Below are 11696 nucleotides of genomic sequence, written 5' to 3'. Positions count from 1 at the left end.
GTCAGTGCGATGCTGGATGTACTCAGTGGAATGGCAAAAACGAGGTTTGCCACACGCACATATACTAATCTGGTTACATAAAAAAATTACTTCGAACGAAATTGATGATGTGATTTCCGCTGAAATACCTGATAAAAATGTCGATAAGGGGTTACATGATATTATTGTAAAAAATATGATACATGGACCTTGCGGTACACTGAACGAAAATTCACCATGCATGGCCAAAGGAAGGTGCACAAAGAAATATCCTCGAGTTTTAGTATCAAACACAATTACTGGCAATGATGGTTACCCACAATATAGAAGAAGATCTACTGAAGATGGCGGTAAAACAGCAATAATAAAGAAGCGTAACGGTACCACCATCGAAGTAGATAACCAGTGGGTTGTTCCATATTCCCCATTATTATCAAAACATTTAATGCACACATAAACGTTGAATACTGTAACTCCGTAAAGGCAATCAAATACATATGTAAATACGTCAACAAAGGCAGTGACATGGCAGTTTTTGGCTTGCAGCCCGAAATCAAAGATTTCGATGAAATCGTACAATATCAGGCTGGAAGATACATAAGCAGTAATGAAGCTGTTTGGCGAATTCTTTCATTTCCGATACATGAACGTAGTCCAGCTGTTGTTCACTTAGCGGTACATTTACAGAATGGTCAACGTGTTTATTTCACGGAAACCAACGTGCAACAAAGAGTCCTGAATCCACCGGATACAACATTAACAGCTTTTTTTTTCGCTTTACAAAAATGATTCTTTTGCAAAAAAAACTGCTGTATACTGAAGTGCCTTCGTATTACACGTGGAATACTAAAAATAAAGTATTTGAACGTCGAAAACAGGGTAAGTCAGTCGACGGCCAACCTACCATCTTCAAAGATACCACGATAGGAAGACTCTACACCGTTCACCCCAATCAACATGAATGCTTCTTTCTACGCCTGCTTTTGGTGAATGTACCCGGTCCGACATCCTTTGAGTATTTGAGGACTGTAAATGGTACTATACATGACACTTACCGTAGTGCATGCCAAGCTCTGAATTTATTGGAGAATGACCAACACTGGGATAACTGCATCAATGACGCGTGCGAAACATCAACCCCAAGTCAAATTCGTGCATTGTTTGGCATCATTTTAACAACTTGCTCTCCATCAGCTCCTACAGAGTTATGGGGAAAATATAAGTCAAAAATGTCCGAAGATATACTCCATCGAAAACAGTTAGAGACGTCAGATATGACTTTTGATTTTACATCAGAAATTTATAACTACACTTTAGTTGTTATAGAAGATTTGTGCGTACGTATGGCAAACAAACCTCTTCAGGATTTGGGAATGCCTTCACCTAACCGTATCGCTGCTGTTTCGACATGTGTAGAATTGGATCGTGAACAAAGTTACAGTACGAGTGATCTATTGTCGTATGTACAAAATAACATTTCCAAGTTAACGTCGGAACAAAAAGACATTTATGATACGATAATGCATTGTGTCGATAACAACGTTGGAGAAATTTTCTTTTTGGATGCGCCTGGAGGTACTGGTAAAACGTTTGTGATAAAACTGATTCTGGCATCAATTCGATCAAAAAATGATATAGCGTTGGCAATTGCGTCGTCCGGAATAGCCGCAACATTGCTGCCTGGTGGAAGAACTGCTCATTCCGCTTTGAAATTGCCTCTGAACTTGCATTCTACAGAAACTCCCACGTGCAATATGTCCAAATCATCTGGGATGGGTAAAGTATTGCAGCAATGCAAACTTATTATTTGGGATGAGTGCACAATGGCACACAAAAAATCGCTCGAGGCTCTGGATCAATGCTTGAAAGATTTGCGAGGGAAGTCGAAACCCTTTGGCAGCACATCAATATTGCTTGTGGGAGATTTCAGGCAAACATTACCTATAATACCTAGATCAACTCCTGCAGACGAAATGAATGCTTGCCTGAAAAATTCTAATTTATGGGCACACGTAAAAACATTAAAATTAACTACAAATATGCGTGTCCGATTGCAAAACGATGACTCTGGTCAAACATTTTCAGATCAATTGCTGGCAATGGGAAACGGAAAGCTCCCAGTAGACTCAATTTCAGGACGTATACAACTACCTTTTGATTTCTGTAATTTAGTGACGTCCAAAAATGAATTGATTGAAAAAGTATTTCCGAATATTCTAAAAAATTATAAAAATAATAAATGGCTAAGTGAAAGAGCGATTTTCGCACCCAAAAATATAGACGTCCACGAAATCAACAATATTGTTTTGACCAAGATTCGAGACCAGGCAGTCCTTTACAAGTCAGTCGACACAGTTTTGGAACCAAATGAAGCGGTTAATTATCCATCTGAATTTTTAAATTCCATAGATCTTTCAGGGTTTCCACCACACGTGCTACAACTAAAAATAGGCGTACCAATAATACTTTTAAGAAATATAAACCCACCAAAGCTTTGCAATGGCACTCGACTTACCGTAAAAAAACAATGGAAAACCTAATAGAGGCCACAATCTTGACAGGGCCTTTTGAGGGTGAGGCTGTTCTTATTCCTCGCATTCCCATGATTCCAACGGATCTGCCTTTTCAATTTAAAAGATTGCAATTCCCAATTCGATTAGCATTTGCAATCACCATTAACAAAGCTCAAGGTCAATCATTAGAAAAATGTGGTATAGATCTTAATACTGATTGTTTTTCCCATGGACAATTGTACGTTGCATGTTCGAGGGTCGGTAAACCCGACAATCTATTTATATGCAGCGACAATTGGACAGCGAAGAATGTTGTATATTCGCAAGTTTTACGCAGTTGATTTGTATTTTGGAACCAAATGAAGCGGTTAATTATCCATCTGAATTTTTAAATTCCATAGATCCTTCAGGGTTTCCACCACACGTGCTACAACTAAAAATAGGCGTACCAATAATACTTTTAAGAAATATCAACCCACCAAAGCTTTGCAATGGCACGCGACTTGCCGTAAAAAAAAACAATGGAAAACCTAATAGAGGCCACAATCTTGACAGGGCCTTATGAGGGTGAGGCTGTTCTTATTCCTCGCATTCCCATGATTCCAACGGATCTGCTTTTTCAATTTAAAAGATTGCAATTCCCAATTCGATTAGCATTTGCAACCACCATCAACAAAGCTCAAGGGCAATCACTAGAAAAATGCGGTATAGATCTTAATACAGATTGCTTTACCAATGTACAATTGTATGTTGCATCTTTGAGGGTCGGTAAACCTGACAATCTATTTATACGCACAGACAATGGGACAGCGAAGACTGTTGTATATTCACAAGTTTTACGTAGCTAATTTGTATTGTATCTATCTATCTATCTATCTATATAAAGACGAGTTGTGTGTATGCATGTTTGTTTGTTTGTAAAAAGAGTGTTTGCATATGACGTCATTATTAGTACATACGGCTTTGTATATGGACAGACAATGGGAAAGCCAAGAATGTTGTATATTCGCAATTTTTACGTAGTTTGAAACACATATATAGATCTATCTATATTCACAGGTGGGACACAGGGACACAACTACAATGGCGCGTAACTAATATGGCGCGTAACGACTTACGCGCGCGGGGGGGCTTGGGGGGGCGCGAAGCGCCCCACCAACTAGGTGTTGGGGTGGCGCGAAGCGCCACCCCAACAGCTAGTATATATATATATATATATATATATATATTATATATATATATATATATATATATATATATATATATATATATATATATATATAAATATAATATATATATATATATATATATATATATATATATATATATATATATATATATATATATATATATATATATATATATATATATATATATACTAGCTGTTGGGGTGGCGCTTCGCGCCACCCCAACACCTAGTTGGTGGGGGCGCTTCGCGCCCCCCCAAGCCCCCCCGCGCGCGTAAGTCGTTACGCGCCATATTAGTTACGCGCCATTGTAGTTGTGTCCCTATGTCCCACCTGTGAATATAGATATATATATATATATATATATATATATATATATATATATATATATATATATATATATATATATATATATATATATATATATATATATATGTTTTTAACTACGTAAAACTTGCGAATATACAACATTCTTTGCTGTCCCATTGTCTGTGCATATAAATAGATTGTCAGGTTTACCGACTCTTGAACATGCAACATATAATGGTCCATGGGAAAACAATCCGTATTCAGATCTATACCTCATGATTCTAATGATTGCCCTTGAGCTTTGTTGATGGTGATTGCTAATCGACCATTCCCTGAGTCGCCATCGTCATTTATATATCCCCCTGTGCACCCTGGCGTCCCCTTTGTAGTTATGTCCCTGTGTCCCGGTCGTCATTTATATTCCCTGTGTCCCGGTCGTCATTTGTGTCCCGGTGTTCCAGTCTGTGATTTCTCTTTGAGTGTCCCGGGCGTCATTTATATTCCTTGTGTCCCGGTGTCCCGGTCGTCATTTATATCCCCCTGTGCCCCCCGGCGTCCCCATTGTAGTTGTGTCCCTGTGTCCCGGTCGTATATACATTCGTTTTTTAGTTTATTTTTCTCTTTTATTTTTTTCCTTTTTTTTTCTTTTTTAGCTTATTTAGATTTTTAGATTTTTTAGTTTTTTTATTAGTTTTTAGTTTTTTTTTTCTTTTTAGTTTTTTGTCCCGGTCGTCATTTATATCCCCTGTTTCCCCCGGTGTCCCCGTTGTAGTTGTGTCCCTGTGTCCCGGTCGTCATTTATATTCCCTGTGTCCGGTCGTCATTTGTATCCCGGTGTACCGGTCTGTATATACATTCGTTTTTTAGTTTTGTTTTTCTCCTTTATTTTTTTCCTTTTTTTTTTCTTTTTTAGTTTATTTAGATTTTTAGATTTTTTAGTTTTTTTATTAGTTTTTAGTTTTTTTTTCTTTTTAGTTTTTTTGTAGTTTTTACCTTCTTTTTAGTTTTGTTAATTTTTTTTTTTACTTGTGTCCTGGTCGTCATTTATACTCCCTGTGTCCCGGTGCTTTGTTGATTGCTAATCGAACATTCCTTTTGTCCTGGTCGCTTTCTCTTTGAGTGTCGTCATTTATTTTTTTCTTTTTTAGTTCTTTTAGTTTTTACCTTTTTAGTTTTTTTTAGTTTTTAGTTTTTTAGTTTTTTACCTTTTTTTAGTTTTTTTAGTTTTTTTAGTTTTTTAGCTTTTTTATTTTTTTTATTAGTTTTAGTTTTTTGTAGTTTTTGCCTTTTTTTTAGTTTTTTTAGTTTTTTAGCTTTTTTATTAGTTTTTAGTTTTTTTTTGTAGTTTTTGCCTTTTTTTAGTTTTTTTAGTTTTTTAGCTTTTTTATTTTTTTTATTAGTTTTTAGTTTTTTTTTGTAGTTTTTGCCTTTTTTTAGTTTTTTCAGTTTTGACGTCACCTGATCCAGTTTTTTCAGGTGACGTCACCTGATCCACGATCCACAGATCCACAGACAACTTATTTTTATATATATAGATAGTTTTTTTTTTTTACTTATGTCCTGGTCGTCATTTATACTCCCTGTGTCCCGGTGCTTTGTTGATTGCTAATCGAACATTTTTTTTTTTTAGTTTTTTATTGGTTTTTACCTTTATTTTAGCTTATTTTTCAGTTTTTTCCTTTTTTTTAGTTTTTTTTATTTTTTATTTTTTTAGTTTTTTACCTTTTTTAGTTTTTTTAGTTTTTTTAGTTTTTTAGCTTTTTTACTTTTTGTATTAGTTTTTAGTTTTTTTTTGTAGTTTTTGCCTTTTTTTAGTTTTTTCAGTTTTTTTTTTAGTTTTTTATTGGTTTTTACCTTTATAGTTTTTTAGTTTTTTAGCTTTTTTATTTTTTTTATTAGTTTTTAGTTTTTTTTGTAGTTTTTGCCTTTTTTTAGTTTTTCAGTTTTGACGTCACCTGATCCAGTTTTTTCAGGTGACGTCACCTGATCCATCCATCCATCCACAGACAGACAACTTATTTTTATATATATAATATATATAATATATATATACTAGCTGTTGGGGTGGCGCTTCGCGCCACCCCAACACCTAGTTGGTGGGGGCGCTTCTCGCCCCCCCAAGCCCCCCCGCGCGCGTAAGTTGTTACGCGCCATAATAGTTACGCGCCATTGTAGTTGTGTCCCTATGTCCCACCTGTGAATATAGATAGACTAGCTGTTGGGGTGGCGCTTCGCGCCACCCCAACACCTAGTTGGTGGGGGCGCTTCGCGCCCCCCCCAAGCCCCCCCGCGCGCGTAAGTCGTTACGCGCCATAATAGTTACGCGCCATTGTAGTTGTGTCCCTATGTCCCACCTGTGAATATAGATAGATATATATATATATATGGTTTTAACTACGTAAAACTTGCGAATATACAACATTCTTTGCTGTCCCATTGTCTTTGCATATAAATAGATTGTCAGGTTTACCGACTCTTGAACATGCAACATATAATGGTCCATGGGAAAACAATCTGTATTCAGATCTATACCTCATGATTCTAATGATTGCCCTTGAGCTTTGTTGATGGTGATTGCTAATCGACCATTCCCTGTCCCGGTGTCCCGGTCGTCATTTACATCCCCCTGTTTCCTCCGGTGTCCCCGTTGTAGTTGTGTCCCTGTGTCCCGGTCGTCATTTATATTCCCTGTGTCCCGGTCGTCATTTGTATCCCGGTGTCCCGGTCTGTATATACATTCGTTTTTTAGTTTTGTTTTTCTCCTTTATTTTTTTCCTTTTTTTTTCTTTTTTAGCTTATTTAGATTTTTAGATTTTTTAGTTTTTTTATTAGTTTTTAGTTTTTTTTTCTTTTTAGTTTTTTTGACCCGGTCGTCATTTATATCCCCCTGTTTCCCCCGGTGTCGCCGTTGTAGTTGTGTCCCTGTGTCCCGGTCGTCATTTATATTCCCTGTGTCCCGGTCGTCATTTGTATCCCGGTGTACCGGTCTGTATATACATTCGTTTTTTAGTTTTGTTTTTCTCCTTTATTTTTTTCCTTTTTTTTTCTTTTTTAGTTTATTTAGATTTTTAGATTTTTTAGTTTTTTTATTAGTTTTTAGTTTTTTTTTCTTTTTAGTTTTTTTGTAGTTTTTACCTTCTTTTTAGTTTTGTTAATTTTTTTTTTTACTTATGTCCTGGTCGTCATTTATACTCCCTATGTCCCGGTGCTTTGTTGATTGCTAATCGAACATTCCTTTTGTCCTGGTCGCTTTCTCTTTGAGTGTCGTCATTTATTTTTTTCTTTTTTAGTTCTTTTAGTTTTTACCTTTTTTATTTTTTTTTAGTTTTTTAGATGAAAATTTTTTTTAGTTTTTTCCTTTTTTTCTTTTTAGTTTTTTATTGGTTTTTACCTTTATGTTAGCTTATTTTTCAGTTTTTTCCTTTTTTTTTAGTTTTTTTTTATTTTTTATTTTTTTTAGTTTTTTACCTTTTTTTAGTTTTTTTAGTTTTTTTAGTTTTTTTAGTTTTTTAGCTTTTTTACTTTTTTTATTAGTTTTTAGTTTTTTTGTAGTTTTTGCCTTTTTTTAGTTTTTTCAGTTTTTTTTTTAGTTTTTTATTGGTTTTTACCTTTATTTTAGCTTATTTTTCAGTTTTTTCCTTTTTTTTAGTTTTTTTTAGTTTTTAGTTTTTTTAGTTTTTTACCTTTTTTTAGTTTTTTTAGTTTTTTTAGTTTTTTAGCTTTTTTATTTTTTTTATTAGTTTTTAGTTTTTTTTGTAGTTTTTGCCTTTTTTTAGTTTTTTTAGTTTTTTAGCTTTTTTATTAGTTTTTAGTTTTTTTTGTAGTTTTTGCCTTTTTTTAGTTTGACAACTTATTTTTATATATATAGATAGTTTTTTTTTTTACTTATGTCCTGGTCGTCATTTATACTCCCTGTGTCCCGGTGCTTTGTTGATTGCTAATCGAACATTCCTTTTGTCCTGGTCGCTTTCTCTTTGAGTGTCGTCATTTATTAGTTTTTTCCTTTTTTTCTTTTTAGTTTTTTATTGGTTTTTACCTTTATTTTAGCTTATTTTTCAGTTTTTTCCTTTTTTTTATTTTTTTTTTATTTTTTATTTTTTTTAGTTTTTTACCTTTTTTTAGTTTTTTTAGTTTTTTTAGTTTTTTAGCTTTTTTACTTTTTTTATTAGTTTTTAGTTTTTTTTTGTAGTTTTTGCCTTTTTTTAGTTTTTTCAGTTTTTTTTTTAGTTTTTTATTGGTTTTTACCTTTATAGTTTTTTTAGTTTTTTAGCTTTTTTATTTTTTTTATTAGTTTTTAGTTTTTTTTGTAGTTTTTGCCTTTTTTTAGTTTTTTCAGTTTTGACGTCACCTAATCCAGTTTTTTCAGGTGACGTCACCTGACACATCCATCCATCCATCCACAGACAGACAGACAACTTATTTTTATATAGATAGATATATATATATATATATATATATATATATATATATATCTATATATATATATGGTTTTAACTACGTAAAACTTGCGAATATACAACATTCTTTGCTGTCCCATTGTCTTTGTATATAAATAGATTGTCAGGTTTACCGACTCTTGAACATGCAACATATAATGGTCCATGGGAAAACAATCTGTATTCAGATCTATACCTCATGATTCTAATGATTGCCCTTGAGCTTTGTTGATGGTGATTGCTAATCGACCATTCCCTGTCCCGGTGTCCCGGTCGTCATTTACATCCCCCTGTTTCCCCCGGTGTCCCCGTTGTAGTTGTGTCCCTGTGTCCCGGTCGTCATTTATATTCCCTGTGTCCCGGTCGTCATTTGTATCCCGGTGTCCCGGTCTGTATATACATTCGTTTTTTAGTTTTGTTTTTCTCCTTTATTTTTTTCCTTTTTTTTCTTTTTTAGCTTATTTAGATTTTTAGATTTTTTAGTTTTTTTATTAGTTTTTAGTTTTTTTTTCTTTTTAGTTTTTTTGTCCCGGTTGTCATTTATATCCCCCTGTTTCCCCCGGTGTCCCCGTTGTAGTTGTGTCCCTGTGTCCCGGTCGTCATTTATATTCCCTGTGTCCCGGTCGTCATTTGTATCCCGGTGTCCCGGTCTGTATATACATTCGTTTTTTAGTTTTGTTTTTCTCCTTTATTTTTTTCCTTTTTTTTCTTTTTTAGCTTATTTAGATTTTTAGATTTTTTAGTTTTTTTATTAGTTTTTAGTTTTTTTTTCTTTTTAGTTTTTTTGTCCCGGTTGTCATTTATATCCCCCTGTTTCCCCCGGTGTCCCCGTTGTAGTTGTGTCCCTGTGTCCCGGTCGTCATTTATATTCCCTGTGTCCCGGTCGTCATTTGTATCCCGGTGTACCGGTCTGTATATACATTCGTTTTTTAGTTTTGTTTTTCTCCTTTATTTTTTTCCTTTTTTTTTCTTTTTTAGTTTATTTAGATTTTTTAGTTTTTTTATTAGTTTTTAGTTTTTTTTTTCTTTTTAGTTTTTTTGTAGTTTTTACCTTCTTTTTAGTTTTGTTAATTTTTTTTTTACTTATGTCCTGGTCGTCATTTATACTCCCTGTGTCCCGGTGCTTTGTTGATTGCTAATCGAACATTCCTTTTGTCCTGGTCGCTTTCTCTTTGAGTGTCGTCATTTATTTTAGCTTATTTTTCAGTTTTTTCCTTTTTTTTAGTTTTTTTTTATTTTTTATTGTTTTTAGTTTTTTACCTTTTTTTAGTTTTTTTAGTTTTTTTAGTTTTTTAGCTTTTTTACTTTTTTTATTAGTTTTTAGTTTTTTTTTGTAGTTTTTGCCTTTTTTTAGTTTTTTCAGTTTTTTTTTTAGTTTTTTATTGGTTTTTACCTTTATTTTAGCTTATTTTTCAGTTTTTTCCTTTTTTTTTAGTTTTTTTTAGTTTTTAGTTTTTTTAGTTTTTTACCTTTTTTTAGTTTTTTTAGTTTTTTTAGTTTTTTAGCTTTTTTATTTTTTTTATTAGTTTTTAGTTTTTTTTGTAGTTTTTGCCTTTTTTTAGTTTTTTTAGTTTTTTAGCTTTTTTATTAGTTTTTAGTTTTTTTTGTAGTTTTTGCCTTTTTTTATTTTTTTAGTTTTTTAGCTTTTTTATTTTTTTTATTAGTTTTTAGTTTTTTTTGTAGTTTTTGCCTTTTTTTAGTTTTTTCAGTTTTGACGTCACCTGATCCAGTTTTTTCAGGTGACGTCACCTGACACATCCATCCATCCACAGACAGACAACTTATTTTTATATAGATAGATAGATAGAAGAAGATAGAAGATAAGATTCATATTTTTTTAGTTTTCTTTTTCTCTTTTATTTTTCAGTTTTTTCCTTTTTTTTAGTTTTTTTCTTTTTTAGTTTTTAGTTTTTTTTAGTTTTTTACCTTTTTTTAGTTTTTTTTAGTTTTTTTAGTTTTTTAGCTTTTTTATTAGTTTTTATTTTTTTTGTAGTTTTTGCCTTTTTTTTCAGTTTTTTTTAGTTATTAGATTTTTACCTTTTTTTAGTTTTTTTTAGTTTTTTAGCTTTTTTAGTTTTTTTTTTCTTTTTAGTTTTTTTTGTAGTTTTTACTTTTTTAGTTTTTTTCTTCTTTTGTATTAGTGTGAAATAATTCAGACGTCATATGCGAACAAACATGACGTCACCTGATCCATCCACACATCCACAGACAGACAACTTATTTTTATATATATAGATAGATATATATAATTTTAACTACGTAAAACTTGCGAAATATGCAACATTCTTCGCTGTCCCATTGTTTGTGCATTTACAAAGCCTTATATACTTATAATGGCGTTATATGAAAACGCTCTTCTACAAACAAACAAACATGCATACATACAACTTATTTTTATATAGATAGATAGATAGATAAATATACATATACAATACAAATTAACTACTATGCGGGTTTGGTGACAAGTTATCAAAACCCACATAGCAGGTTTTTGAGCTATAATGCTTCAAACTTCTCTACTTTTGGGCTTGAAACAAAAAAAAAACATTTTTGTCTCTCACTGGCTAGCAAAAAAAGAAGCTTCATGGGAAAAACATTTTTCCTTTTACCCAAATGAACTATAAAAAAAAGCAAAGTGTTTTCTAAATAACAGTACTGTTTGAGATAGAAAAATGATTACATAACTAAGATTTACCAAAATATCTACTGGTTTACTCACATTCAATGAATTTAAGGACCAAAGAGAAAGATAGTATGCAGGTGAGGAAAATCTTCTCTCTGTTGGGGCATAATATTGTTTCTGTATATTTTTAATTTGAATGAATAAATATTGATTTATTGATTGAAAAAAAAGCGCATAGGAGACTTAAGCATAGGTTAAACTTCCTCCATACAAGTTCTTAGGATATGAATGAATGAATGAATGAATGAAGTTTATTACCCGTAAAAGTATAAAAAACACAAAGTACGGATATTATAAATAAACAAAAACAAAAACGATAAACAGGGAAGAAAAAAAAATTCAAACTAACAGAAGACAACATGGACTAATTAACCAGCATTAATATGGAAAAAAGGCTGCAAAGGGTCATAAACGTGAATAAAGTTGATAGTATTTTTTACATAAATCATCACTGTAAGACCAAATCCGAGAAGGCACATCTATTACACCAAATCGATCAATTAATTTTTTTTTTTTTTGTTTCGGTACCATCTAGGAAGCCAGAGGAGGAATTTGCAATATCTGAAATAAGCTGCACGTAGAGTATGGC

The sequence above is a fragment of the Artemia franciscana genome, chromosome 1, assembly GCF_032884065.1.
Source record: "Artemia franciscana chromosome 1, ASM3288406v1, whole genome shotgun sequence".
In the NCBI taxonomy this organism is placed as follows: Eukaryota; Metazoa; Arthropoda; class Branchiopoda; order Anostraca; family Artemiidae; genus Artemia; species Artemia franciscana.
The sequence above is the reverse complement of the archived record's forward strand: the minus strand, read 5'-3'. Positions refer to the sequence as shown.